Source organism: Cygnus atratus, chromosome 1 (assembly GCF_013377495.2).
Source record: "Cygnus atratus isolate AKBS03 ecotype Queensland, Australia chromosome 1, CAtr_DNAZoo_HiC_assembly, whole genome shotgun sequence".
Classification (NCBI taxonomy): Eukaryota; Metazoa; Chordata; class Aves; order Anseriformes; family Anatidae; genus Cygnus; species Cygnus atratus.
The window spans coordinates 198,667,819-198,695,355 of NC_066362.1; the positions used below are offsets into that span (position 1 = coordinate 198,667,819).

A 27,537-nucleotide genomic window follows, 5' to 3' on the forward strand; every position below is an offset into this window, starting at 1 on the left:
GTCCTTTTGTTTCTCCTCTTTAACATAAAAAAAATCAAAGGAAAAGGAGAACCCTTATTCAAGTAACAGGAAAAACTTTATTAAAACCATTACAGCCACCCAGCCTTGCTAATGCCATGCAACGTAATGACATGCAAATGTCATGCGTGTAATGACATGCAAAATGCTCAGTATCCAGGGAAACAGCGTCCTAATGAAGTTGGAGCCTACTGTATAAACGCACCTTCTAAATCACCACCAAGAATGTCGATTCCTTAGGGGCTGGCCACTTTATTAGTGTGACACCCTGATAGTTTCGTCATGCTACAGCTTCAAAACAAAAAGCTAACAAGCTACTTTTGCATAAAGAGCCCTCTTGTCTGCAGCGCAGGGACAGCCCCTTTTTAGCATCTCGTTAGATACAGAGCTGCTACATGAAGTAGCACATGGCTGGCTTCTCTAAGCCTATATTCACCTTCATGAGAGTTTTTCAGAAATCTGTAATGATGCACACTAATTAAACAGCATAACCAGCAAAAAATGAAGCAGAGATGCTGTTGTTTGCCACCACTTCTCAGCAAACAAATTTGCAGTAGGAGAAATTCCGAAACCTTCCACTTTTCTCAGGATCCCGGTGGTCTGAAATCCATTTCATTGGCACCAAGCTCTTTCATAAACTGACTTACGATCACATTATTAAAATTAAATTGAAAACAATCAGTTGTGCTTTGACATCTACTTATGCACAGGGATGTTTTCTAGGAAAACAGGCAGGTCTAAGGTAAGGAAGCCAACGCAAAATTCACTCCTACTCTTTGGTGTAACACAACGTTAGTGGGCATTTGGCCCACTATACAAAATCCATAGTTTTTTCAGGAACCATTCATTTATTCTCCTGATTTCTGTGGCAGCTAATTTCACCCAACAAATCACTGAATATAAAGCAGTTTCAGTCAGGTTCAACTACCTCTTCACTTCATGACCGAACTTTGGTATTCCTCCCTTCCAGTAAGTGTCACAGCTTAATAGGAGCACATACCTTAACATTACTGCTTCTTCCATCAGATGCCCCTGTCATCTCCTCCGTGACCTTTTCGTCCTGGCAGAACTGAATTCCCCTTGGCTCATTCTTTTCCATAACTGTAACACCCTTTATAAAAGTACACATCTTGAGCTATGAACAGGGTTTCCAGCATGGCCTCAGGACGAGGGAGCCAAGTGGTAAATAACCCAACTCCCAGCTGCTACCCAAAGGCACCCACAGTCATACAACTCCATATGCTCTACCCGATGCTGTCAAGCATGAAGTTATATAGTATAAAAGGCTCCATCGTCTTCATGCTGCTGCTTCTTTGGTGCCCTGTCCCATCGATTTTCAGAAGCTGTACTCCTTTCCTGTTGCAAGCCTCATTGCCTCTGTACTCAGATCCTAAGGCAACTCGTCTACCTCTCCCTTTCCACCCACACTGCTCTGGGGGGTCTCCTATCATTTCAGAAATGTTTACATCTCTAGTAAATTCTGTCACTGTTCTCACACCTCCCCTCTTCCAGACCATGGTGGAGCAGACCCTCATTTCTCAGCACCACAAGCAGCTTCATCTCCTGAAACACCTCGCAGCTTTGCCTGGTGCTTCCTCCTCTCAAGCTCTGAAGCTCACTTTCACGGACCACACAAACTGATCCTGCCTGATTAACCTTTTTAGCTGGTTCCTATGCCTAAGACGTCTTCTTAAAAGGCTGTAGAAATTAGGGCCATAGCTTTCTCTCACTAGTCCTTTTTTCTCTCTCTCTGTCAATATATCCCACTTGTACAGCACGCCCTAATGGTAATTTCTGCATTGTATCTGTGTATCTGGAAATCTGGCTTGTAGTACCATAATTATCGGATGCTTCCCTACATCTCCCTCTAGATTGCTTTCATTAAACCCTCTCTATAATTTTATAAACAGGTTTCCAGACTAGCTCAAAATGTTATTTTCTCTAAAGGCATCCTCTTGTGCACACTGGAAGCAATTAAGCAAGTGAACTTTCTCATTCCTGCTCCATTTTGCTGTACCAGCTCACCCACTTCTCCAGCACTGCTTTTTCTAATGCCTTAAGACCAGGAGTGACCACAGCAGCGATCCTGAGAAGATCAATCCTCTCTCAAAGGTCACATCAGAGCTGGAATTCCTAGGAAGACTACACCAATGAAATCAAAACCCAGCAACAGTCAAAACCTGTCAACACTCTAGTGAGAGCTGATGCAAATCAGTCGGGCATTTTTTGTTTAATGCAAAATGATACTTAAAAGTTAAAAACCCAACGAAAGCCGCTAAATTTAGAAAGTCTAGGCATGGTGCGAGAAGTGGACAGTTCAATACCTTCCAAAATGCCACTACTTATGCAGATTCACTGAGAACTTATCAGGAAGAAGCTTTAAAGTGAGGAGATCTGAACTCGTTTCATCTCTAAAACGCAGCTGCTGGGTGCAAAACCACAAATACTGACTTCCATGAAGGCTATCTCCAAAAGGCTGGCTCTACCAGGAACACCATTTCCAGAGGTACAAGGCACCTATAGCTCCTCTTCGTTCAATGGGAACTCTGTTGTGTAACCTGGTCACTGCCAGGAAAAAGTTGAGCTCTGAACCACTCTGTCTTAGCTTGCTTACTTGTGGTTCATGCTTAACTGCCTGCTGTGAGTGTTGTGAGGTTTTAATTAGTTTTGGTCTGCAGAACACACCAAGATCCCCCGGAAAAGCCCTACATGCACTCACAGTATGATGACTGCAAGATAATTTTCTTGGCACCGCTGGAGTAACCAGCACGAGCAGCCAGAGGACAACCCCAAAGACAAGGTACTCTAAGCACTGATCTTTCTGCAATCCTGGTCTGTAGCCAGATGATCAAAAGTTTCAGGGGCTGCATTTTCATGCAACACGTGATGAAACTGATGTGGGACTTCACAGCGGTTTTCTTGTACAGCACTGGCAAAAACATTCTCATCAGCATCTTTCAACAAAAATAAAGAAGGTCAGAAAAAAATCCCACCTTAAAATGGCAATAATAGGAAAACAATAGAAATCAACAACACTAACAAAAGCAGCATATGGTTTTTTTAAATATCCCAAACAGCTTAAAGTTGCTCAGACTTCTGTATTCATTAATTGCTCAGGACACAGATTTATTTATTTATGGCTCAGAAAAGAATTCCCAGCTCAGAGGCTTTCCAAAGAACAGCCCTCCCCAGTTCTGCATGGCCACCTCAGCCAACTCACCCTGCCGTTTCTCATTCTGATGCTAATGAAGTTCAAACAACCCAGCCCTGCATTTTTTATGTATGCAATGAGCCTATCTTTAGGTCACTTAGTTGTGTCAGTTTAAATCACAACATTCCCATAGAGAAAAATCTGATCATTTTATTTACTTTCGGGGAAAGAGAAGGGAGAAGAAAAAAAAAGAAAGTTCACTATAAAAACGCTTTTTTTGTTTCTGGTGCCTAATTCAAGTCTCACTGAAATCTGCATGAATTAACAGCAGTTGAACCCATGAGAAACAACACATTCTAATTAAGACTTGCACAGCTACCTTCAGCCAGTATACCCTGACAATATCTGACCAGGCATAGGCATATCATATTATATAATTCCATATATTACTAGGTTTTATCCAGAGATTGTTGGAATAAAGGCTGAGATCCCATTGATCTCTATGGGCTTCAGTTCTCTCTCTTTTGTAAAATAAGCCTGGATTCTACCGCTCCAGCTTTCACAAGCATCCACATGGTGATAGTCTCAGGGCTTCTCACAAGAGGAAGAAAACACGAAGTTGAAGCCATCCATGAAAGGTACTGGATTTTTTCCAGATGTGGAGCTGTTTTTAATTAATTTGGAAACATCTGAAGTATTTGTTCATTAACTATGCTTTGCATTTCACACATACACATAAGAGAGTAAAGAAACCTAAAACTGAAGCCAAAATCATAATGTCTTATTAAAAAGACTCTTGACACCACTTTTAGCAAAGTGCTTACTTGCTTACACGCAGACCACAGCTAAAGCACTGCTGTAACATGGCACATGGTATTGAAAGCATGTGGTTCCTGCACTTCCCTGTCCCAGGAAACCTCACCTTGACCTGGAGGAGCCACTGACCAGGAGCTCTCCCGCCGTCCCTCAGCCCCACAGCTCCAGGTGCAGGATGCTTCCTGGTGTGCCCACCACCACCACCCAAGGCACTGCTTGCGCATAATACCCATCCACTAGAAAAGGATGAAACAACTTAGAGCAATTCAATGTGCCAAATCATTACCTGGCAAAAATGTGGGGTATGATCATAGGGAAGAAGATTCAAACAGCCAGGAAGGGCAGGAGAGACATTTCATTCAACACTTTTGAGATCTTGAGCCAATGCGTATGAGCCACCCACCACTAACTCCAGTTAAAACACTCTATGAATGTGCTGTGGTCACCTACAGCTGCAAGAAGCAAACAGAAAAACTTACAGCCTCCCGCTTTTGTCAAGTTCTCAGCAAAAAGATGCCTATACCTATAACTTGGTAGTTATAGAGCTCCAGCCTGACACCCGAGGCAGGGACCACTGCCACCCAAGCTGGGAGCAAGGAGATTGGGTGCTGCAACGATCCGGCAGCTCCCAGCACAGAAAACCACGGAGCTTCCAGCACAGACAAAACATAGACACTTTTCTTCTATATCTGAAAGTGCAACTGGATGCTATTTACCCCAGAAACGTGGTGCTCCTCGAGGAAGAGGAACTGCATCAGCCCATGCTACGCCCCGCGCTGCAACCACTGGGCTGCTCCCAGCATCCAGAGCATCCAAGTTAGGTCGGACGTTTCCACCTTACGCTGCAAACTGCTGTGTAGACATCATCACACCGAGCGCTCGGTGGTGACACACATTACCATACCGCAGCTCTTGCCTCCCCTCTAGTGGCTGGCCCACCACAACCGCTCACAGGTCTTCTGCTGCCGCTGCCAGCGGCGCCCAGGGCCGGAGCGTGTCCCGTGGCACGGCCACCCCGAGCTGCGCGGTGGTGGTGGTGGATCCTCAGCCCTGGCTCAGTGCCACGGTTGGGATGGGATGGCGTGGCACAGCGAGAAGGCACGGGGAAGAAATGAGCACGTCTGGCAGAACCGCGGCTCTTCCACTGCCTTGGGTGCCCAAGGCTCCTGTTTGTGTCGTGAGGTGAGCACAATCACCATTTAGTACGAAGAAGCACACCTACTTTCATAACAAAATGATTTATTTCTCAGGGACCTGAAAGAATCAGGCATTTGGTCACTAAGACACATTCAAACTCTTCCTGTCCAGAGACTAAGTTACGTGTCTGACAACCATGGTTTTGCCACCAAGGGTCAAAATCAATTCTAGTGACCACCAGACAAGTCAATGTCTCAATGATCTTTAATCAATTTTACCAAGCACTACACGGCATGTGATGCTCTCCCCATTCTAACAACGGCACACAAACATTAGGAAAAAAAATTAAAAAAATCACATTTCTTCACAAGTCATCTTAAAAAAAAAAAAATCAAATTTCTTTCCTTTGGTTGCCAGTGCTAAAATATGCTAACAGCATTAAGGCAAGGGACGACTTGCAGAGCTCACAATCTGTATTCAGCATAATTAGCAGATGCCAATTTAACTTATTACTGCTTCTTCCTTTCTATATTATAAAAAGGATGTCAATGAAAACCTGTTATCTAAATGACTGTTTTCTCAGTGCTGATATAAAGCAACAATCATGGGAAAATACAGTCACAGAGCATGTGTTGGGAAATATCTGATTCTGAAATGACATTATAAACAGCTACATTATAAACATCTACTGTAAAGAAAGAAATTAATGCCTTCAGACAGGACTTTCCTCTCTTCCTTCACACTTTAGATTTTCAGACTGTTTTTAAACAGAACTAATTACATATGTGGTGGCATTCCTAGTTAGTCAAATACGCGAGACAACATTCAAGGTAAGGCAAAATTAGTAAAGGAGGTTGCTCAACTGTCTCAGCCACTGATTACTATAAAGCATGAGAAACAAAAACCCTTAAGATGCACTTTCCAGTCAGAGAACTAACAGTAAGTAAGACAGAACAGAAATACCTAGGAAAGAAACCAAAGCAAGTCTTAAAAATAAGCCTCCTCCAAAATGGCAAATAATGCACTGTGTCATAGCTAAGGGGACAGTTACCGAGTGCACTTCTCCTGTCTGCAAAGCTAAAACACATTTCATAAAACAAAGCCCTCTTGAACTAAGAGGGAGGCTGTTGAAAGATGCATACAGTGCACACGCAAAAAAAAGCAAAGCACCCCAACATTATGGATTAAGTAGGTTTCTAACCCAGAAACGATATAAAGATCCAGTCCAGGCATCACTTGCTACTACTTCTGGTTGGCAAAGATGACCTCCCACTAACACTTCTGCATATTGCAACGCAGTGCAAGAAAATATTTTAATAAACTCTCTTCTGACTATCAGGGCTGAGTTGAAAAGCCTTGTAAGGCTATGCTTCTCTGCAGCTTTATTCAATTTCAGCTGTAACTTCATTTGTTACGCTGAACAGAAAGTGTAAACTTCACCCTTCACAAGAGCTAAGGAAAAAAAAAATACCATTTCATACTCTCCCATAAGTAGTATGTGTAAAGCACGGACCAGAACCGCTGCACACATACCCCCAATTAAATTGGTCTCTGTGGAAACTAATAACTTTCCACAGTATGCACTGTAATCCAAGTAATAATTTTAAACAGGCATAAGCTGCAGTGTGCTGAACTAAGGCATTCTTACCTTGCAAAGAGTGCTTGAAGATGTTTAGTTACAGTAAAAGAGGAGAATGTGCACGCCGCCAGGCATTCCCCATGTACGAGGGTGCATGCCTTGCCCCACACATGCGCACGCACACACCAGCCCTGCGTGTGCTTCCTAGGTAGAGAAAGAGGAGCAGGAAAGACAAGCAGCAGTGATAATGCCCCAGCTTTATGTCTCAATCAGGGGCGAGTCAGGCAGGAAGAACCATTTGAGATGAAAAAGAGGGGGAAAAAAAAAAAAAAAAAAGATTACTTTTCTTCCTCTGGATGTAAAGAGCTTTGCCTGGATGATCTGTTAACACCTTAACACAAAAATCTTCATAACCCACCTCCCTCACCAGCCAATTAGTTGCACATGTCAAATGACTGCACAAACAATGCACAAAGACTTTAGCAATAAAAAAAAAAAAAGAAAAAAGAAAAAAAGAAGAATCCCTTACCTTTTAGTCAGAATAAGTGACAGATAACAGGCACGAGAAACTCAGTTGGCACAGTTGCTGTACATATTTCTCTGCGGACTTCTCTTTAGTGGTCCCAAAAGCACTGAACATAAAAAAACTCCAGCCTGCCTGCTTCATTCTTCAGCAACAGAGATACATGCTGTCACGGTAACAAGCAAAAGCAAAAAGAACTACAGATCTTAGGTTTTTAAAGCCTTTGTGTTTACGGGGAAGTAAAAAGAGGGAGCAAGGGAAAGAAGGAACAGAGCAAACACTTTTTCTAAGAGAAATCTGGTCTTGGCTGCAGAACTAACCACAGCACAGGATCGTTCAGTTTGAATTTCCCTGTTTCCAAGCTCCTTGGGAAAAAAAAATCAGTCTTTAGGAAGGAAAAAAATCAAATGCATGGATTGGGGGAAGGGAGAGGAGGAGGAGGAGGGTACTGCTCCTATGTGACATACATATGGAATGAGCATTAGAACAATGCTGACAGGACAGCTAAGCAACTGCACTCTGGGGCAGCAGTTTTCAAAGCAGAGCTTTTGCAGCTTTGCAGAAAGGAGAAGAAAACAATAAAAAAAAAAAAAAGACTCCGCAAAGGGGGAAGAAAAAAAAAAAGAAAGAAGGAAAGAAAAATAACAGAAAAAGAAAGGAGCTGTTAATTCAAGATGAGCTGCTGGACTTAAAAAAAAATAATAATGAAATGAGTTGCCTAATTTTTGAAAGGGGGGTGGGTGGGAAACGCCGCGACTGCTTTCCAGCGACGCAAGCAGAAGCCTTGGTGTCTGGTGCACTTAGATTTTATGCGGCGTGCAGCGGGTCCCCTCCTCCTCGCCTGCCTCCCTCCGCCCTCCCAGCCTTGGAAGCTCTTGGTCCCAGGGGGCTGGAATTCCAGTGGACCCAATTAACACTGTACTTCGCTGGCTCCTTGGTATGATCGATATTAAATAAACTGAGTTTTAGCAGCACTGAAAAATAAAGCAGCCATGTAATTTGTGGCTGATGGAGGCTGCGGGTTTTTTTTCCCCCCCTGTTTCCCTACTCCCCCGGTCTCAAAAGGATCCAACGTGGGGGAAAAAAAAATAGAAAAGCATGTGCCAGCGCCAGTGACACAAGCTGCATCAGATATTTGTTAGAAACTTGATAGAAGCAGAACATCGGCTGCTCATTTCACTAGCTTCGCCAGGACTTTATTAAAGTGGATTTACAAATCAATGGAAGGAATCCAAAGGTTCACAAACGGGCTCTTTCATCAGGTCCGCCGCCTGGCGTACAGGAAGTTTGCTGAAGGGGTCTGGGGGCTGTTTCGCCAGCACGCTTGTTTCAAATGGACTCCCAACAACATGACTTGTTTGGTTTGGTGAAAGAAATGCAGTAAGAGGTTCGCTGCTCTAAGGGAATGCAGCCTAGTGTGTTTACTGCTTCATTCCCCCAGCACGTGCTGCAAGGCGCCCTACAAATTGGGAATTATTTTAATTTGAAGGGGGAAGTGGTTGGGAGGCAGTAACCTTCTTTGCTCCTGTTTTCCCTGATCTATCAATCACAGATTGCCACGTAAAAACAATCTACTACAGGCTCTCTCTATAGAGGAAATGCAATTACGAGCATTAACTCTTGCCGTCACAAATTAATACAATACAGTCCACAGCCAACTGCCTGCAAGCCATTAATCAAAGAATAAATGGGTGGTTTGCTTAAATCCAACCTGTCTGAAATTCTCAGGTTAAGAATGCCCCTTCCCCTTTCCAGATTTCTGTTTGTCTGTGAAAGTCAGCAGTGAGAGAAGGCAAATAAAAACATTTTTATTTGCTGGGTCCAGGACAAATGCAAGCTAACAACATCCAGCAGTGAACCTGCTTACAAATACAGGGTTTTAGTACCAGCAGTTGCTTTTGCTTTTTTTGTTTCTGGGGCAGCCATCACCTTCAAACCAAACCTAATAAATAGCACTGAGCAAGATCCTTGACTGAACAGCTGGGTTTACCAGTGACTTGAATCCATTTTGTTAAATTAATGCGAGATTGCGTTTCTGTATGAGCAAGATCAATTAAAAATACTCATAAAGCCATGCTACTAAAGGCAGTGAAGAGTTAAATTAATTAACTGAAAAAGCCTCCAATTAAATAATGCTAAGGTTACGATTCTAGCTGAGGAAGGGGAAAAAAAAAAAAAAAAAAAAAAAAAAAAAAAAACAAGAGCAGGATGAAATCCTGCTAGTCAGTGACTACAAGCAGTAGCTCCAAATGCCACAATGTTTGTCACAAATTCCTTATGATGCTTAGTAAGATCTTTCACAGTTTGACAAATGTGGATTATGCAGATATTCTGAGCAGTCGTCAACCATCCCACCAGGTATCACAAGCCAAAGGCTTTTTTTTTTTACATGGGAAGACCCAAAAGAGCACCAGTAAATTGCTTATGCAGACAAAGTCCATGTTTCTTGAGCTACCGTCACTCCGGGCTCCTGTACACTTGATGAAGATGCTGTTCTTTACATTTATTGACTTCACACATTTAATCTAGCTGACTTGGGTTTTTTTGGTGCAGGAAGGGTCAGGAAGGAAATATGCCTAAGTAACGCAGCACTGAGCAGTGAAATGCTGGGTCAGAATTTGAATGAGGGCAAAACACAGAAACATCTGCAGGACGTCAACGAAAATGCTGCAGAACCTCATGCTCCATAGCTGTTATTGACCCAGCGCTGCAGCACATCAAACACAGTCCAGATGAAGGATTTAAAATGAGAATCAAAGATCACCAGTAACAGTAACCTCACCGTCCAGAGTCTAAAAAATTACATTTGCCCTTCAGTCCCCTATCCTAAATTAGGAGGCAACGTGAATTGGTTGAGCATCCCCAAAAGTGGCCTCAACCTCGTAAATTATGCTTCTCTTCGCAAGGGACCAAAGCACTTTGCAAGTGCTCTGCATCACCTCTCGATGTGAGAGCATACACAACCCACCTGCCAGAGGAGAAGTGCCCTCCTTCCACGACAGCCTGAGCTGCACAAAGCCACACTGCAGCCAGGATAGCAGAGGGGCTCCAGGAAAGTCTTGCAAATAAGGGACATGCTCTCAAGAGGCACCTGGCTATGGCTCTCTTCTCCACGAGCTGCTGGATACCTCAAGCCCCATCTGACAAAAGGCAGGGAAAGCTCACCCCGGCAATCAAATTATTTTCACAGAAAAACACTGTAATAACATAATCCACTGAATACATCCAGGCTGAAGAGGTCCAGTGGGTAGCTGCATTTTGGGGAAGGTTGAGGTTTACAACTGCACAGGGGATCGTAAGTGCTCTTAGAACCCATAAAGGATCCATCAGTCGATCTGTCATCTCAACACTCCTAGGCACTGGGAAAGTCTTTATTATCCCCATTTTAGAGATGATGATTTGAACACTGAAAGCCTAAACTGCTTCCCCAAGGAGATACAAGAAGTGCTGGAGAATAGCAGGGAACTGATTCCAGGCTTTTCAAGTCCCTTAACTGTGAAGACAGTTCTTCTTTCAAACACAAGCAACTAAATTTGACATATTTTGAAAGTCAAGCTATTTGTTCCTTAAAAAAAAATAAAAAAATATCAGCATCATCCTAGTCTACCTTTAAATATGAGCCAAAGCACAATCTATGGTGTTTAAGGAGCTCCTGCACTACTTAAAAAAATAAGCATGTATCTATGCTGACAGGTTTTATTCCAAATAAAAAAAAAAAATCATAATCCACTTTACTAGAAAAAAAGTCAAATATAATTCCCTGATTAGAATTACAGTCCCAGTTTCACAGAACATTTCAAGCCAGTGGGGAATTGCACAGAAGGACACCCCGTGGGTGTGGAGAAAAACGGACAGAAAACATATCTCAAAATAACCAAATGCACCGGGATCAGCCCATGTTATCGGTTTACCTCTGGGCAAAGGAAACAATTGTGAGTGCCACTGCGGAGGTCCTGGTTCCCAACCGCCAGCAGAGAAACCCATGCTGCTGCCACTGGTATTGCTGGAGGCAGCAGGAGGAGGCTGGAAACCTCTCTGAGCAGAGGCGGCCTCCAGTGACACCAGATTGATAAACCACAGGACAGCGTGCTTTTACCTTAATGTGATTTGGAGGAAGACCATGACTTTCATGTGAATAAAAGCAAATTCTGAGAAAAAAGACAATGCTACAGAAGCCGTAATGGGTACCTAACAAAAGCCTGAGCTGGAGAGAGCTAACAAAGGAAAAGAGCTGCTACCAAAAGAGAAAGAAGTCAGTATTTACTACTTGAAGGCAGGGACTAATGACTGCTAATGGGGCAGCACCCAGAGGAAAAGCTATAAAGATTTTTCTTTTTTTCTCCTTCAAAAACTGTATTAAGCATCAGCATTTACAACGCTCTTTGGAAAAGTGCAACCTAGCTGGGTGCTCCTCAAGAACCTCTGACAGAAACTGCAAACATGGGAGATTAGCTACATAAGGATACACGGTGTAAAACAATTTGTAACAGCTAATCCACTTTATTACAGGCATCGTCAACTCTGTTCATTATCTAAACCTTCCGATTCAACTGTTCCTGTTCTCAAAGACTACAGCCCTTGGCATATTTAAAGTTGCTTACATTTTCTTTTTAATACACTCATTTGGATTATTAAAAGGCAAATCGATTGATAGGCTTCTCTCTAACCCTTTAATATCGGGTTTCATATAGTACAATAAATACTAGAAATTAAAAAAAGAAAAACATTTAACTAAATAAACCCTGGCTTCAAAACACTGATACTTAGAAATATTGGTGAATACATGGCAATGTGGTCTTTGCTCAAGAATGCGAAAAGCTCTCTGTGGATATTTTAAATATTTACCAAATGAAGGGGATGTGTACCAGGTTGCAGAGCTTTGGATTGCACACGGTTTCAAGAGAGGACAATTCACGTCAATCTACATCAGTTGGCTTGTAGGTTTGTTTTGTTCTTTTTGATTTCTAATTACATTTTTATAAACAGAATGAACACAAAAAGCCAGAAACAAAAAATAAAATAAAGGAAAAACTACTAGTGAAGGCACTTAACATCAGAGAAGGTTAGTCAAAAAACTAGGATTTACAACTACACAATAAACTACGGTGAAGTTCAGCTGACTGATGGTCTGCACTACTACGTGTTGAGCACCAAGGATAAAAGGCCAATTTCCCATTTGAAAATTGGGTTTTAGGAACTTGCAGCAGCCAGGCTGTAGGGCTGGGTTTTCACCCTCCAGTCACAGAGGGATGCCCAGTGCACCCAAATGGAGCCGTGGCTCCCGTTTCAACTACCTGAGCTCTCTGGTGGATGCCCGCACAGCCCCACTAAATGCAAGTGGGTCATGGCACCCTCAGCCAAAACAATCAGTCCTGAGCCAGATGATCTGGGAGTGAGGAAACCTTGTTCCAGCCCTCATGCTGCCCAGAACCTCTCCAAAGGCGAGATCTGCAGAATGAACAGGACCTCGCACTGCTGCAGTGTACGGGCCAGCAGGATGTGTGTGGTGCCTGTCAGGTCCCTCCCTCCACCAGCACACGCTTTCTTCCCGAAACTTTCCTCAGGTCTTGAGATCCAAAAACAAAGCTCACAGGTCCACCTGCAGGCACTCTTGGTTTATCTGCTGGGCTCCTCAGATTTCCATAAATTCGGGGCCCCATACTCCAAAAGCATGGGCAGACACTTCTCCACAACTCTGGAGGATCCTGAAAGCCTGCTGAAGAAATAAGTCAGAGCTGAGAGCGGGGCTTGGCATCTCCTGCAGCCCACAGGAGACCCAAGCTTGGCATCCAGTGTGTTAAAATGCACCAGCATTGCTTAAAGTTTCCTTTCAATCTCAGCACCTCCTCCGCCTCCATACAAATGATTTTTGAACTTTTTAGGGTGCCTTCTTTTCACTGCTGACTACAAAGGCTCTTGTTTCAGCTCACCAAATTATCTTGCTGCATGTCATTTTCACATATTTTAACTCCTGAGTGCGTGGGTACAAAGCAGACCCTCCCAAGAAAAGTACCGTGAAATAAGACCAAGCACAATCTCAAAAAGCAACAAGTTATTTCTCACCTTTCCCACCTGAGATGCTTGTTCCCTCTTAGCAAGGTGTTGGTGCTGTACCTGAGATCTGACTACAGCACAGATAAGCAAACCTAAGCTAACCACAACCTAGGCTGAACAGCATTGCTGCTCCCATCAGTGAAGCTACAAATACCAGCACAGACCACATAAATCTAATCAGAATGCAGTGGGCTCTGACCACTGAACATATCATGATAAAGCATCTGATATCTTGACTTCACGGCCACCACCACCTAGGCAGGCTTGGTTACAGCTAGCTGGGGCACTCGGACTAGAAATACCTGCAATTTACTGGGAAGGAAGGAGCTCCTTCCAGAATGAACTGAAAGAAAAGAAAAATTACTGGAAGAAATTCATACCTCTTAACTGCAAGCCCTTGACTCCCCAGGCAGGCGGTGCAGGACGACTCCGGGGGCAGCTGCCTGGCCCTGGGATGGCACCACGTCCCACAGCATGCTCAGGGTTACGGGACCTGCCTCCCACCCCGACCCTGCTCACAAGGGCAGGGGCAGCATTTGCATGGAGCACTAAAGGAGGACAGCTCTTGGCAAACAGCTTTTCTACACCACACCTCCAGTCTCCCTTCCCTGTCCCGACGGCGTTACTGAGCTTCAGTTCCTCCCGTGCAGCAAGGAACTCGTTCCCCTGCTGGTCTGGCAGGGCGGTGTTGGGATGAAGCTGCCTGAAAGGCAGAGAGAGACTGGTATCCTAACATGTAGCCAGAAAAACCCTTTGGTTGGTCAGGGCACACCAGCACCTCCCTGCTGGAAAACCACCAACATGGGCCCAGATACTGGGGAGGGAAAAATAAGTATGAATAAAAGCATTACAAGTACCTAAGTAAATTGCTATGTAGTGGTGTGCGATTCCCCAGGGAAAAAAAAAACACAACGTATTATAATGATATGGCTCCATAGCTAATTTTGGTTACTGATCCGTCAGGCCTTTCTATAGGATGCTGGCATACAATGTGGAATGTATTTTAAGTGTCACTTTGCTTGAATATATACCTCCAACACATGCTAATAACAGTTTAAATGTAAAACCCTGCCACGTCACAGCTGCTCACATCTATTACTTCCGAAGACAGAAAGTAACTGCTAAGCATCATTCTTCAGAAATGGAGAGAGAATGTGGGAAAAGAGATGGATGGATTTGGCAAAAGATCGCAAATGCCTAGGATTTCTGTCTCCTGCTCACTGCAAGCTTGCATACTTTATTCCTTCTCCAGTTTTATTTTAGCACCAACTTTTCTGAGCGTCTTTTGCAAGCCAGCTCAGCCCAGCATGAAGTGCGTTGGCACATTCCACCACCGCAACCCCGTCACTGTGGTCAAGCAGTCAAAATCCTCATCAAGTCGCATTTTCGGAATAGACGCTACGCCAGAGCAGCTGAAAGCACTCCCTGTTACACGTGGACAACTCCGGTGCAGCTTGTGGGAGGTCTTCGGGCACACTGGGAGGTGAGGACTGCCCGTGCCATCAAGCTCATCTCCCCATTTCAGGGGCATCTCTGAAGGTCTCTGGTCAAGCTGTAGCTCAAACGTATCAGTTGAAGGCTGAGTAAGTAAGATGATAAATCTAAATCTCTCTTCTGAAGCCTTGTTTTCCACTGTTTTGGTATCACTTCTCTCATTGAAGCTCTTCTTTTTTTCTTTTTGACAAATACTTCATCATCTACACTAATGCACGCAGCATGGGTAACAAACAGGAGGAGCTGGAAGCCATCGTGCAGCAGGAAGGCTACGACTTGGTTGCCATCACGGAGACGTGGTGGGACCGCTCCCACGACTGGAGTGCTGCAATGCCTGGCTATCGGCTCTGCAGGAGGGACAGGCAGCACAGAGGGGGTGGTGGCGTGGCTCTCTACATTAGAGAATCTTTTGATGTTGTGGAACTCCAGGCTGGGAATGATAAGGTTGAATCCCTGTGGGTTAGGATCTGCGGGAAGGCCGGCAAGGCTAGCGTCCTGGTCGGGGTCTCTTATAGACCGCCGAACCAGGATGAGGAGACGGATGAGGAGTTTTATAGGCAACTGACAGAAGTTGCAAAATCGTCGGCGCTTGTCCTCGTGGGGGACTTCAACTTCCCGGATATATCCTGGAAACACAACACGGCACGGAGAAAGCAGTCTAGGAGGTTTCTGGAGAGCGTGGGAGATAGCTTCCTGACGCAGCTGGTCAGTGAACCTACCAGGGGTGGTGCCCCGCTAGACCTTCTCTTCACAAACAGAGAAGGACTGGTGGGAGATGTGGTGGTCGGAAACTGTCTTGGACAGAGTGACCACGAAATGTTAGAGTTCTCTATTCTTGGCGAGGCCAGGAAGGGGACCAGTAAAACTGCTGTATTGGACTTCCGGAGGGCTGACTTTGAGCTGCTCAGGACGCTGGTTGGCCGAGTCCCTTGGGAGGCAGTTCTGAAGGGCAGAGGAGTCCAGGAAGGCTGGGCGCTCCTCAAGAAGGAAATCTTAACGGCACAGGAGCGGTCCGTCCCCACGTGCCCAAAGACGAGCCGGCGTGGAAGAAGACCGGCCTGCCTCAACAGAGAGTTGCGGCTTGTGCTTAGCAGAAAAAAGAGGGTTTATAATCTTTGGAAAAAAGGGCGGGCCACTGAGGAGGACTACAAGGATGTAGCGAGGCTGTGCAGGGAGAAAATTAGAAAGGCCAAAGCTCATCTGGAGCTCAACCTGGCTACTGCCATTAAAGACAACAAAAAATCCTTTTACAAATATATCAACGCGAAACGGAGGACTAAGGAGAATCTCCATCCTTTACTGGATGCGAGGGGAAACCTAGTTACTAAGGATGAGGAAAAGGCTGAGGTGCTTAATGCCGCCTTTGCCTCAGTCTTTAGCGGCAATACCGGTTGTTCTCTGGATACCCAGTGCCCTGAGCTGGCGGAAGGGGATGGGGAGCAGGATGTGGCCTTCGCTATTCATGAGGAAATGGTTGGCGACCTGCTACGGAGCTTGGATGTGCGCAAGTCGATGGGGCCGGATGGGATGCACCCGAGGGTACTGAAAGAACTGGCGGAGGAGCTGGCCGAGCCGCTTTCCATCATTTATCGGCAGTCCTGGCTATCGGGGGAGGTCCCAGTTGACTGGCGGCTAGCCAATGTGACGCCCATCTATAAGAAGGGCCGGAGGGCAGACCCGGGGAACTATAGGCCTGTCAGTTTGACCTCAGTGCCAGGAAAGCTCATGGAGCAGATTATCTTGAGGGTCATCACACGGCACTTGCAGGGCAAGCAGGTGATCAGGCCCAGTCAGCATGGGTTTATGAAAGGCAGGTCCTGCTTGACGAACCTGATCTCCTTCTATGACAAAGTGACGCGCTTGGTGGATGAGGGAAGGGCTGTGGATGTGGTTTACCTTGACCTCAGTAAGGCTTTTGACACCGTTCCCCACAACATTCTCCTCAAGAAACTGGCTGCTCGGGGCTTGGACTGGCGTACGCTTCGCTGGGTTAGAAACTGGCTGGATGGCCGGGCCCAGAGAGTTGTGGTGAATGGAGTCAAATCTGGTTGGAGGCTGGTCACAAGTGGTGTCCCCCAGGGCTCGGTACTGGGGCCGGTCCTCTTTAATATCTTTACCGATGATCTGGATGAGGGCGTCCAGTGCACCCTCAGTAAGTTTGCAGATGACACCAAGCTAAGTGCGTGTGTCAGTCTGCTCGAGGGCAGGAAGGCTCTGCAGGAGGATCTGGATAGGCTGGAGCGATGGGCTGAGGTCAACTGTATGAAGTTCAACAAGGCCAAGTGCCGGGTCCTGCACCTGGGGCGCAACAACCCCAAGCAGAGCTACAGGCTGGGAGATGAGTGGTTGGAAAGCTGCCTGGCCGAGAAGGACCTGGGAGTATTGGTTGATAGTCGGCTGAATATGAGCCAGCAGTGTGCTCAGGTGGCCAAGAAGGCCAACAGCATCCTGGCCTGTATAAGAAGCAGTGTGGCCAGCAGGTCTAGGGAAGTGATTGTGCCCCTGTACTCGGCTCTGGTGAGGCCGCACCTTGAGTACTGTGTTCAGTTTTGGGCCCCTCGCTACAGGAAGGACACGGACGTGCTCGAGCGAGTCCAGAGAAGGGCGACCAAGCTGGTGAGGGGTCTGGAGAACAAGTCTTACGAGGAGCAGCTGAGGGAGCTGGGCTTGTTCAGCCTGGAGAAGAGGAGGCTCAGGGGCGACCTTATCGCTCTCTACAGTTACCTTAAAGGAGGCTGTAGTGAGGTGGGGGTTGGTCTGTTCTCCCACGTGCCTGGTGACAGGACGAGGGGGAATGGGCGAAAGTTGCGACAGGGGAGTTTTAGGTTGGATGTTAGGAAGTACTTCTTTACCGAAAGGGTTATTAAGCATTGGAACGGGCTGCCCAGGGAGGTGGTGGAGTCACCATCCCTGGAGGTCTTTAAAAGACGTTTAGATGTAGAGCTTAGCGATATGGTTTAGTGGAGTACTTAGTGTTAGGTCGGAGGTTGGACTCGATGATCTTGAGGTCTCTTCCAACCTAGAAATCTGTGTCTGTGTCTGTGTCTATCTATGATTTGCCTGTACAGGCCATAATTACCCCTTACAGAGAAAGGGTGAGGAATGAACAGACACACCATCCTTACAGACTGCACCTTTCTAACAGGTTTCCAGCATAGCCAGACTGATGGACCCTTTATTAGGAGAGAGCAGATTAACGTAATTGCCTTATAGTTTCAACTCTTTTTGTCATCTTCAGAGCAGATGTTCTCCGAGTTCTGCCCTATTTGCTAAATGCTGTCAAGTGACAATTCCCATCCATTTTGGGGAGGACTCCTGAAGCGAACTGCATGGATGTTTAAAGAGACTTGTGCTTAGGACTACTCCTTCAAAGGCTGCGAGGCTGGTTGCCATGGTTGCTGGAGGCTAAACCTGGCAGGGCTGATGTCTTTATCAAAGCCAAGCTGCAGGAACGAGCCCTGAAGGCTGGGGATGCTCCACAAAAGCACCATCAGGGCTAGAGGTCCTGGCAATGGGAGCTGGAAGGGAGGAGGAGATAAAATGCAGCACCTGGTTAGAAGAAGGCAAGTGGGATGGTCTGATCTTGGTGCAGTAGTAGGAGGAAGGAACTGCCCAGTATAAGGGAAAGATAATAAGGAATCAGGCATTCCCCTCCAAATTAACGTTGGTGGAGATGATTCCGAGTTTGGCACAGTAACAGGCAGGCATCAGCTACCCAGCAGTTTGGGAGCAGGCAGTACTCGTGATCCCAAATCAAATCCCACGGGCAGGGAGGATGGGAGCTCAGTGGGTACACACTACTTCTCGAGACAGCTCTGAGCCAACAGCCTGGAGGACCACCATGCCACTGGCTTACTATCTCCATCAAAGGTGTAAAAACCAAAGGTCGGGAGAATCCATTATCCTTCAATAATTCCACGTTATTCTTACAAGAGATGAAAAGCTACAGATTAATGCATTTCCCTAGCACTTCTTCACCTCCCTAAACCCACACAAGGAAGAGCGGAGAAGAGCAGCGGGGGGGAATAAATTTGTTGCACTCTTTGCATCTTGGAAAAGATGGTTACTGTTGTCCTAAGCCATTTTGAACCCATCCTTCCTCAGCAAGCTGAAGGCCGTGAACAGGGCTGGGACAGAGCAAGGAGCAGCTCCATCGCCACCATGTGTGGCGTGGCTCGACTCTGTTAGCGCTCAATGGCCTCTACTCCAAAACTCAGGTTTGGACTGTAATAGCAGTGCTGTAAAAACAAGACTTTACAGCTCCTTAGCACTGCTCCTGCTCTTTTATCCAGAGCAAAAACTTCAGGGCAAAAGGCATCCAGGTCATTCCCTGCACTGAGCCAGCTCACATCCCATCTGGTGACCCAGTGAAAACGTGGCAAAAGGAAGAAGTGCTGCCCACAATATCTAGCACTACGCAAAAACATGGGCAGAAAAAGACAGGGATGGAACAGTACACAGCACACCCTGTGAGGTTCTTGTTATGGTAAATGATGGAGACGACAGATCAGGGTTCACCGTATACAAAGCACAGAATTCAGTTACTAAACTACGCGAGTAATTGGGTTTATGGATATTCCTGGAAGAGGCAGCAGGGAAGCCATCCTCTCAGGGCAGCTAAGTGCTTGACTTCTGTGGATTTTTATGTGTTTGTCAAACACTTAGATACTACATGCACTTAGAATCCTTTAAATAAATAAAATGCATCGGGATAGTTCAGCGCAAAAGGCGCGGTACCAATGCATGTTAACCACTTCCAATGGAAATTACAACAGTGTATAGGCATAGTAAGTGCAGCCAAAGGGAAGCCTAATAAAAATAGGATAGCAGGGAGAAAGAGGAGGAAATTTAAGACTGACAGCATTGCTGCCTGAAAGAAATCAGGACAGTAGATCTGAGAATAGCTCAGATCATAAGATAGAGAGGGAGGAAAAGCACCTTCGTTTTACCACAATTCGGCCAGCTTACATTTCATTACAGGCAATCCAGGATAGGCAATTGTGTAATCAAGAGCCAGACGGCTTTACTCATTTATAATTAATTCAGAGTACTTTGAAAGTGAGCTCAGAAAATAGCCAAGTGCTTCCCTTTAAGGGAATCTCTCGTAATGCTTCTGCAGGGCACCGCAAGCAATGCAGTTGTTCAGCTGAAGACAAAAGGGTTTCTCCTGACATAAATGAATAAAACGCTGCCTGTGGTAACAAAGCAGAGAACATGGCCCATCTTGAAGGAAGGCTTTAATCCAAACACCGGAGTTTTACAGTGAGAAACACCATTGTGGACATTTTTACACCGTTTTAAGGGTCGAGAGAAATCTCACTGCATTATGGACCGAGGTGGAGACAACTCAGTCTTCTATTTATTGTACGTGGCAAGCATGATTTTTGGCTCCAGAACCACAACCTGCGCTCCCATCTACCCACCACACTTGCCAGGAGCATAGGTGTTAAAAGCCTTTATGGTTGCATTGGCCCCCATATGTTCCCCACCCTCCCCAGCCACCCCACCGCGAACCGCCTCAACAGCAGAGCCCTGCGTCCCAGCGCTGCTCGTTTGTTCGGATCCTCAGGTATTCATTAGCTGTCCTGTGCCCACACAAATAACTCAGAAAGTTAAATGCCGCCTTCCGTTTTGCGTGGTTACTAATTTATCTACACTTAGCTTTTCATCTGTAATTCACATTGACATTAATGGAGAGACAAATATGTGTGTAACAGAACAGAGGCAGACCAAAATAAATGAGAAGAAATGTGGTCACCAGAAACCAATTATACATTCAAAACTGCATAGTGGAAACCACTGGAGTGTTGAAATCAAGTGAGGAAGAAAATGTACCAAAAACACACTTAGACTGGGGGAAGGAGGGGGTGCAGGGACATAGTTTCTAGTACATACAATCAGTCTCAGCCTCATGGAAAAGAATATAAATATTTAGACATGAACAGACCTCTTAAAATACAGTTGCAGAGCCTGCTGGCACGTGGACAAACATACAATAAGCCCACCAATGTGGAGACACAAATCAGGTAAATCAGACATGAAATTGGCAGGCAACACATGCAAGATGCGTTTTGTAAAGGCAAAATGTGTTCACCACCAAATATGAAGATGAATTTTCCAAGACAATCTGAAGCTGAACTGTAAAAGAAATAAACATTAAATATTTAAAGCTGTTCACCTAAATGCTATCACTTGGAGCACATGGTGGCTTTTCCTTCCACCAGCATTCTTCTCCCTGCAACAGAAACCAAACTCTTTAAAGGGAAACACTTTAGCAGTCTTGATACTTTGCAAGCTGAACATCTGCCCAGATGGCCCTGAAAGAGTTAAGCGCTTCAGAGCTCAGATATTCTTCCCATGTCTCAGGATAAGTACTAGAAGATTTATGTGCAATGAATTTCCAATTACAGATCTCCACCAGCTGGGCTGTCAATCAGCCTGCCTATCCAGCGCATGTCTTCACATCCCCATGTTCTCGTTGCTCATAGAGGCTCCTTCTCCACCCAGGAGCACACACAAAAGCATGTAATTCCCACATTCCTGCCAACCGAAGCAGGTTAAACGGTGCTTTGGTCTTCCCTTGCTCCTCCAGTTCAAGACAAACATTATTTTCTCACCACAGCATCCAGGAGAACTATTCCAGTGATGAATCTGAGACACCAAAACCTATTTTAAAAGCAGAATGACATTTCCTCCAAGGCTTTTCCCATTAGCAGCCACTGGAAAGGAATGCATGGCATGAGGGAAATCTGGGAGGGAAGCCCTAGGATCAGGACACGAAATCTTCCTACAATGGTACCCAAGATCCATATACAAGGTTTAAAAAGAAAAAAAAAATCCACTGCCCTAACTTTCATTATGTTAAGTCTTTCATTATTATTTTACCCAGGTAAAGAAGTACGAAGTTGTCAGAGAAGTAGATATGGTAGCTTTGGGATCTCCAACATGCTCCTCAGATTCATCTAAAAGAGGCATTATCTCCCATTAATTACAAAATTACTTCCTGTGTCTCACCTAGTTTTTAGCTCAGCATACATAAAGTGTTCATGAAAACGGGTGTCTTGCTCAGGGTCACCACCCACCCCATTTTAATGGATTATCCTTTATTTCTTTAATACTCCGACTCGCTCTTAGCACCACCGCACATCCTTTACTTCATTTCTCAGCCACATGACTAAGGGAAACGCTGAATCAATAAACCTTTGCAGAGCAACACTAAGCAATATAACCAGTGATTAAATCTTGTTTTCAATGTAGAATTCTACTTGAAGAAACATAATTTAAAAAAGCTAACCACAAAGCTCTGAAAAAATATTTTCCTCCCCTGTTTGCTAAGATCTCACTAAGCCATACCCCTGAAATGAAAAAACCACAGACATGGCATCATCCCTGAGACTTTGCCTGTTACAACACGATATTACCCCAGGCTGTTGTTTTTGCACCTGCATCTCACTTCCTAACCTGGGTTACAGAGAAGATGATTCTTGAAAGGTTAATTAGCAGCTATGTAAACAGAAAATCCTTGCTATGCATCGGAGTGAATGTGTTTCATCGCAAGGGTTGAGCACTGTGCGAAGGGCAGGGCTTTGAGACGTGGTACCAAGCCAGGTCCTCCAGCAGGACCCGTAAGGTTTTTTTTTTTGCCTGCAGAGGCCTTACCAGAGCTCTCTGGAAATTTTCATCCAGGCTCGACTACCTATAAATAGCGAAGTGCAGCCCCCGGGGGCTGTGTGGCTCTGTGCTGTGGTTGCTCCGAGTTGCTAAGGAGATGGCAGAGCGACGGCGTGCAAACTGCGTGGGGGAACCCAGAGGAGAGCGGCACCGCTCCGGGGCTGGGCCCGGAGCCAGGCAGGTAACCTCTGGATCAGAAGCCTCCCTTGGAAAAAAAAAAAATAAAATAAAATAAATGGATGGATACTCTCTTTGGCTTCTGGAAACACTGGAAAACAAGCCTGAGACAGGCCAGGCACAGGGAATGTCAGGACAGGCATTCCCATCGACAGACTCCTGAATAATTATTACAAACCACCAACTGTCTGGGTTCTTGCAGCATCTCTGCTTCCTCAGTCCAGACCTGGGTTCCTTATCTCAGAGGAAAGTAATTATAGCCTATACTACACAGCACCTTCCCAAAGCAAAAGGAATTTTTGAATCCTTTTAAGTTACTTCTATGTAGGCTTTACAAACATGACTGATATGCAAAACATCAAGCTTTGAACTGCAGCACTGGAACAAACTACCTAAAGGAGCTGAGACTACAGGATGACCCCTTATACTCACTCTTTTTCACATCTGAGCATGCACCCAAAACACTTGTTTTGGGCTAGATGATGCCTGAATAGAGACGAAGTCTGCTCAAGACACGTGAGGAAAATAAGGGTCATCCTGAATTAAGGTTAGACGTAGATGTGACTGTCCATCTCAGCTGGTCGAATTACATCCCTAAATAGACGATGACTCGCAGTCGCTGTGATGGTAGCAAACTTCAGCCAGACGGAGTGCACACCCTGAGGAGAGGAGGTTTTGCATTTCCAGAATGAATGGAGATATGATTTTACAGGGATATATAAGGCTTACTTAAAGTTTATGCAGGAGCAACTTTGCAATTGCTCCTGGTGGACTGGAAAACAGCCTGGAGATAAAGGTATCTATAAAGAAAAAAAAATCTAGAGTAGTTTCTAAGAACAAAACCCAGAGGGAAACAGTAACAACGAAAAGGTGTAGGAATTCCTCAAAGAAACACGAATGCAAAAGAGCCAAGGTAGCTCCTACAAACACTGCAGAAATATTTTGTTTTGTTATCCGCAGTTCCTCATGCAGATTACTTGGTTGTGATAGAAAATTAAATGCTTTTGTTTTCCAAGACCCATCCGCAGCTAAAATGATACATCTTAGCAGAACAAAGGCAGTCTCTCTTGCCAACGTTGTATTAGCTCATCTCTCACAGAAAAACAAAGACTTAGCAGAAAAAGGTGTATTTTTCTCTGTGGCCACCGATGCTCCAAGCCACGGAAGTATCAAAGCGCATCTGACAGCTGCTCATTATTACACGGCTGAAAGAGAAAACTGTACTTTTTTCTTTTCCCCAAGACAGCAATGAAACCACATTAGGAATATTTGAAACGAAAAGCACGCAGAACAACCGAGTGATTTGAACGTACTGTCTTCCATCTTCTACAGATGATAACGCTAACAGTAACTCACTAGCAACAAATCGACGGAGAAAGAACAGACGATCGCAGCTTATTTCCCAGCGAACGTATTCCGTAACACAGAGGAGTGTATGATAGATCTGCCACCATCTGATCTCGACTGTTGTAAAACCAGTCATTCTTCCTTCGTCTGCCAAAAGAGTTCAGAATTACTGGGGATATTTTTGGCAACCTTACGGACACAGAAGCGCTGAGGCGTACTCCCAGAGGACAGCTGAAAGTTTCTTAATAATTTCCATCTATTAGATGCCACTTTTGCACATTACTTGAGGACTGTCCAGTATGATTTTAAGTTAATTAAAGATGATGAAGATGGGGAAAGATGCCTCAGGTCTTATTGCTGCTGCTGCATTTCATTTCTACCCACAGAAGTTTTTTACAACAGCCTTAAAAAAATCAGAAATCTGATCTTGCATCCACTGAAGTTTATGACATAATACATTCACTGAAAAGCAGCTTACAACAAAGATCTGATAAAATATTCTTTGGTCATAAATACAAAGCTTAACTGGGGAAAAAACAAACAAACAAACAAACAAAAAAAAACAAAAAAAAAACAACACAAAAATGCACCCTCTCACATATTATGCAGAAATAGAAGTGGTAAGAGTCCTCATTCAATGCTATACACTACTTCATAAAGTCCTAACCTCTCATTTTGATTTCTGCAAATAAAACTATTTTTAACCCTATTTTAACTATTTTTACAGGAAATTACAAGCATGATTGAACTTATGTAATTTGACAAGAGGCTGAATACAAATTATTCTTATGAGAAATATCATTATGGTCACGAGGCAAGGGGCATGAACTGAAATACAGGAAATTCTTCTTAAACATAAAAAAACCTTTTCCACCGTGAGGGTGGTCTGGCACTGGAAGGGTTTGACCAGATGGGCTGGGTAGTCTCCCTCCTTGGAGATATTCAAAACCTGACCGGACACGGCCCTCAGCAACCTGCTCGTGTTGACCCTGCTCAGAGCAGGGGCTTGGACAAGGAGAGCTCCAGCACTGCCCTCCCACCTCATCCCCTCTGGCGTTCCTGGAGTATTAAGTAGAAAGATTCCAACATAGTGGTTGTGGTAAGGCTGAAACTCACAAAATGTATTGAAACATATTAAAACTGATAATCAAGTATCACAGAAATCCGAATTGATTGTATTGCATGTTTGTTAGCAAAAGCAAAAGCAAACTAGAAGAGTACATCCAAAAGAAAAATACCATTTCTTTTTACATACTTGTATCTCCAACAAATTAAGTGGTGTGTCAGGAAATCCTCTTTTTTCATCAAAGGAACAGATCTGGAACATGGATTCTGTATTTCTGTCTCCACATTGTTATCGTGTTGATGGCTATGGCTCCTTTTCTTGTCAATCTTTATTTTCTTACATCCTTTAATTAACTGTCACACTTCCTATATTTCCCGAAATATTTCTTCCATGTCTCAAACTTCAGAAACTAGTCATTTAAAGTTACTAAAAAACAGTAACACAGTGAAGCAAATAAATGACGCAGCCCTTTACAAGCATGGCAGAGCTAGCCAGGGAAGCCTCTTCAGCTTCCAGCTGAGTCTGAAAATGCCTCTCATCACTCTGAGACACTCGGTCCAGCACTGACTGTGCAATTCTACAGCTTTTACTTAGCCATCACTGCTAATGAAGAAGGAAGTTGGAACTAAGCGGCGTTAGCAGCTTTGCCATCAATGTCACCCATTCAGCACAGATTCGTAAGTGTCTTGGACAGGTCTGAGAGGTACAGGAGGAAGTGGGGAAGCTCAGCCTCAGCTGTGAGTACAGGGCTGAAGCACAAACAGGCAACCAGAATGTGAAAAACTCCAAACTATGCTGAACAGCAACAGCTGAACAAGCAATATCTGGGCACACACAAATCTGGAAGATAAGAGCACGCACAGCAAGCACAATGGTGCAAGTCACCGGAGTGCAATGCTAGAGAAGGCAAGTATTTGAGGGCCAGCAAATTAAATTCATAATCCCCTGAATTCAGCTATTTCGACAATGCCAAACAAAGAAACCTTTCATGCAACATGCAGTTTTCCTTTAATACACAGATGTTAAAAATAGTTTTTAAAAAGCGAGGGAAAATTTAAAAAATAATCGAGTTAAAATACATTCCAGATAATAATGTCTTCATGTACATTGTATGAACTCTTTCAACACCCTCCACATGGGTGTACTCTGCACATTTCTCAGCCAGCCTACTAGGAGAGGGGGAAAATGTGGCCGGAGTCAGTATGACTTTCAGGTTTGCGATGTCTAAACTGCTGATTAGTAAAGGGTTTATTTCTGTACTGAAGCAAAACCCTTCACTGGGTTAAAACAGAAATAACATTCCAGTAAGCATGAGGATTCATACAGGCGGGTTTGCTAAATGCTCTGCACCCCTGGACTCCTCTTGCACATCCACAGCCATCTCTCCCCAGAGGTTCAAGTCCTCACCACTGCCCTGCCAAAGAATCCGGAGAAAAATGTGCTCAGCAAATACAGTATTGCTGCAAATGGGCTTGCACAACTTTCAGAGGCTTGCTGCTGAGACTGCAAAGAGTTAAACACCACAAGGCATTGCTCTGATCTCACACATCAGTGAAAGACCAGCAGCAACTCTACCCAAAGCAATGCTGCAAAATAAACATGAAGCTGAATAAGACCCATAAGTTCTTAAAAAGAGCCAGATATAGATATGGATTTCCCAAGGTGAACTCCTTTTGTACCAATGCAACCTCTAAACCTATTATCATTTAACCTTCTTCAGGATTTAGGGTTAATTTCCAACTAATAACTACCATTCGGATCAGCCATGTAAACCAAATTGACAGAGCTCCCACATACTGAAAAGGGATGGCAGCGTCCACTTGAAACACTTCGCCAAACCTCTGCAGAGCTGAAAAATAAAATTACTGTCTGCACAGTGGGCTCAACTTCAGTTACTCTCTTAGTGATAACATCGAATGATCCATTTGCCACCTGAAGCTGATGCAGGCTAAGAAACTAAACGATGAGACCCTAAAGGCACATTTTTCCCTATTTGGGGTGACAGCACTTCTATTCAAGATACAGATAAAATTCTTAAAATTTCTTGCAGCATTATCACTGTCCATCTGGAGTCCCCACAGAATTAAAGTTTCAAAATCCAACCCCGTTTCTCCGTCTGGAGCTTTTTGCCACCGTGACCAGCTGTTAAAGCTTAGGCATATCATCAGGAATTCAGTGACACAGCAAAGGTTTGAATGCACACATACATTTCTGACTCCCAGCAAGCAGAAAGCAGACCAAAAAATTATGCCCATGACTAACAAGTCCCATCATGCCTCCTAAGCCTCTTCAGTATAAACTGATTTGAGAATGTAACAGTGGTCATAAACATTACATTCTTGTAGAGAGCTTTTTTTTTTTTTAAGAAAAAAGTGGGTTTTTTCTTTTTGAGTTTAAAAAGAATGTATATCAGCATAATTATATGTGACAGAGAGACAGCCACTTGCAAAACAGCTCAGTCCTCTTCTGAACCTTGCAAATGCAACTAATTTGGCTTCCTGCAT

The 27,537-nt window shown here is 44.5% G+C and overlaps 1 protein-coding gene across 8 annotated transcripts in view; it reads right to left on the reverse strand.

The window, feature by feature from the left end:
• The window catches only part of FAT3 (FAT atypical cadherin 3), a 428,576-nt gene that overhangs the window by 348,841 nt on the left and 52,198 nt on the right, over positions 1 to 27,537 (reverse strand). For 5 of the 8 annotated variants that reach the window (XM_035542391.2, XM_035542388.2, XM_035542390.2 and 2 more), the window contains exon 1: positions 7,231 to 7,817. The exons of 2 other annotated variants lie outside the window; for them this stretch is intronic. The gene's annotated coding sequence lies outside the window, so the exon portion shown is untranslated. Of the gene's footprint in view, positions 1 to 6,770; positions 7,025 to 7,230; positions 7,818 to 27,537 lie in introns of those variants that run through there. One more of the 8 variants, XM_050709962.1, reaches the window with a different exon arrangement.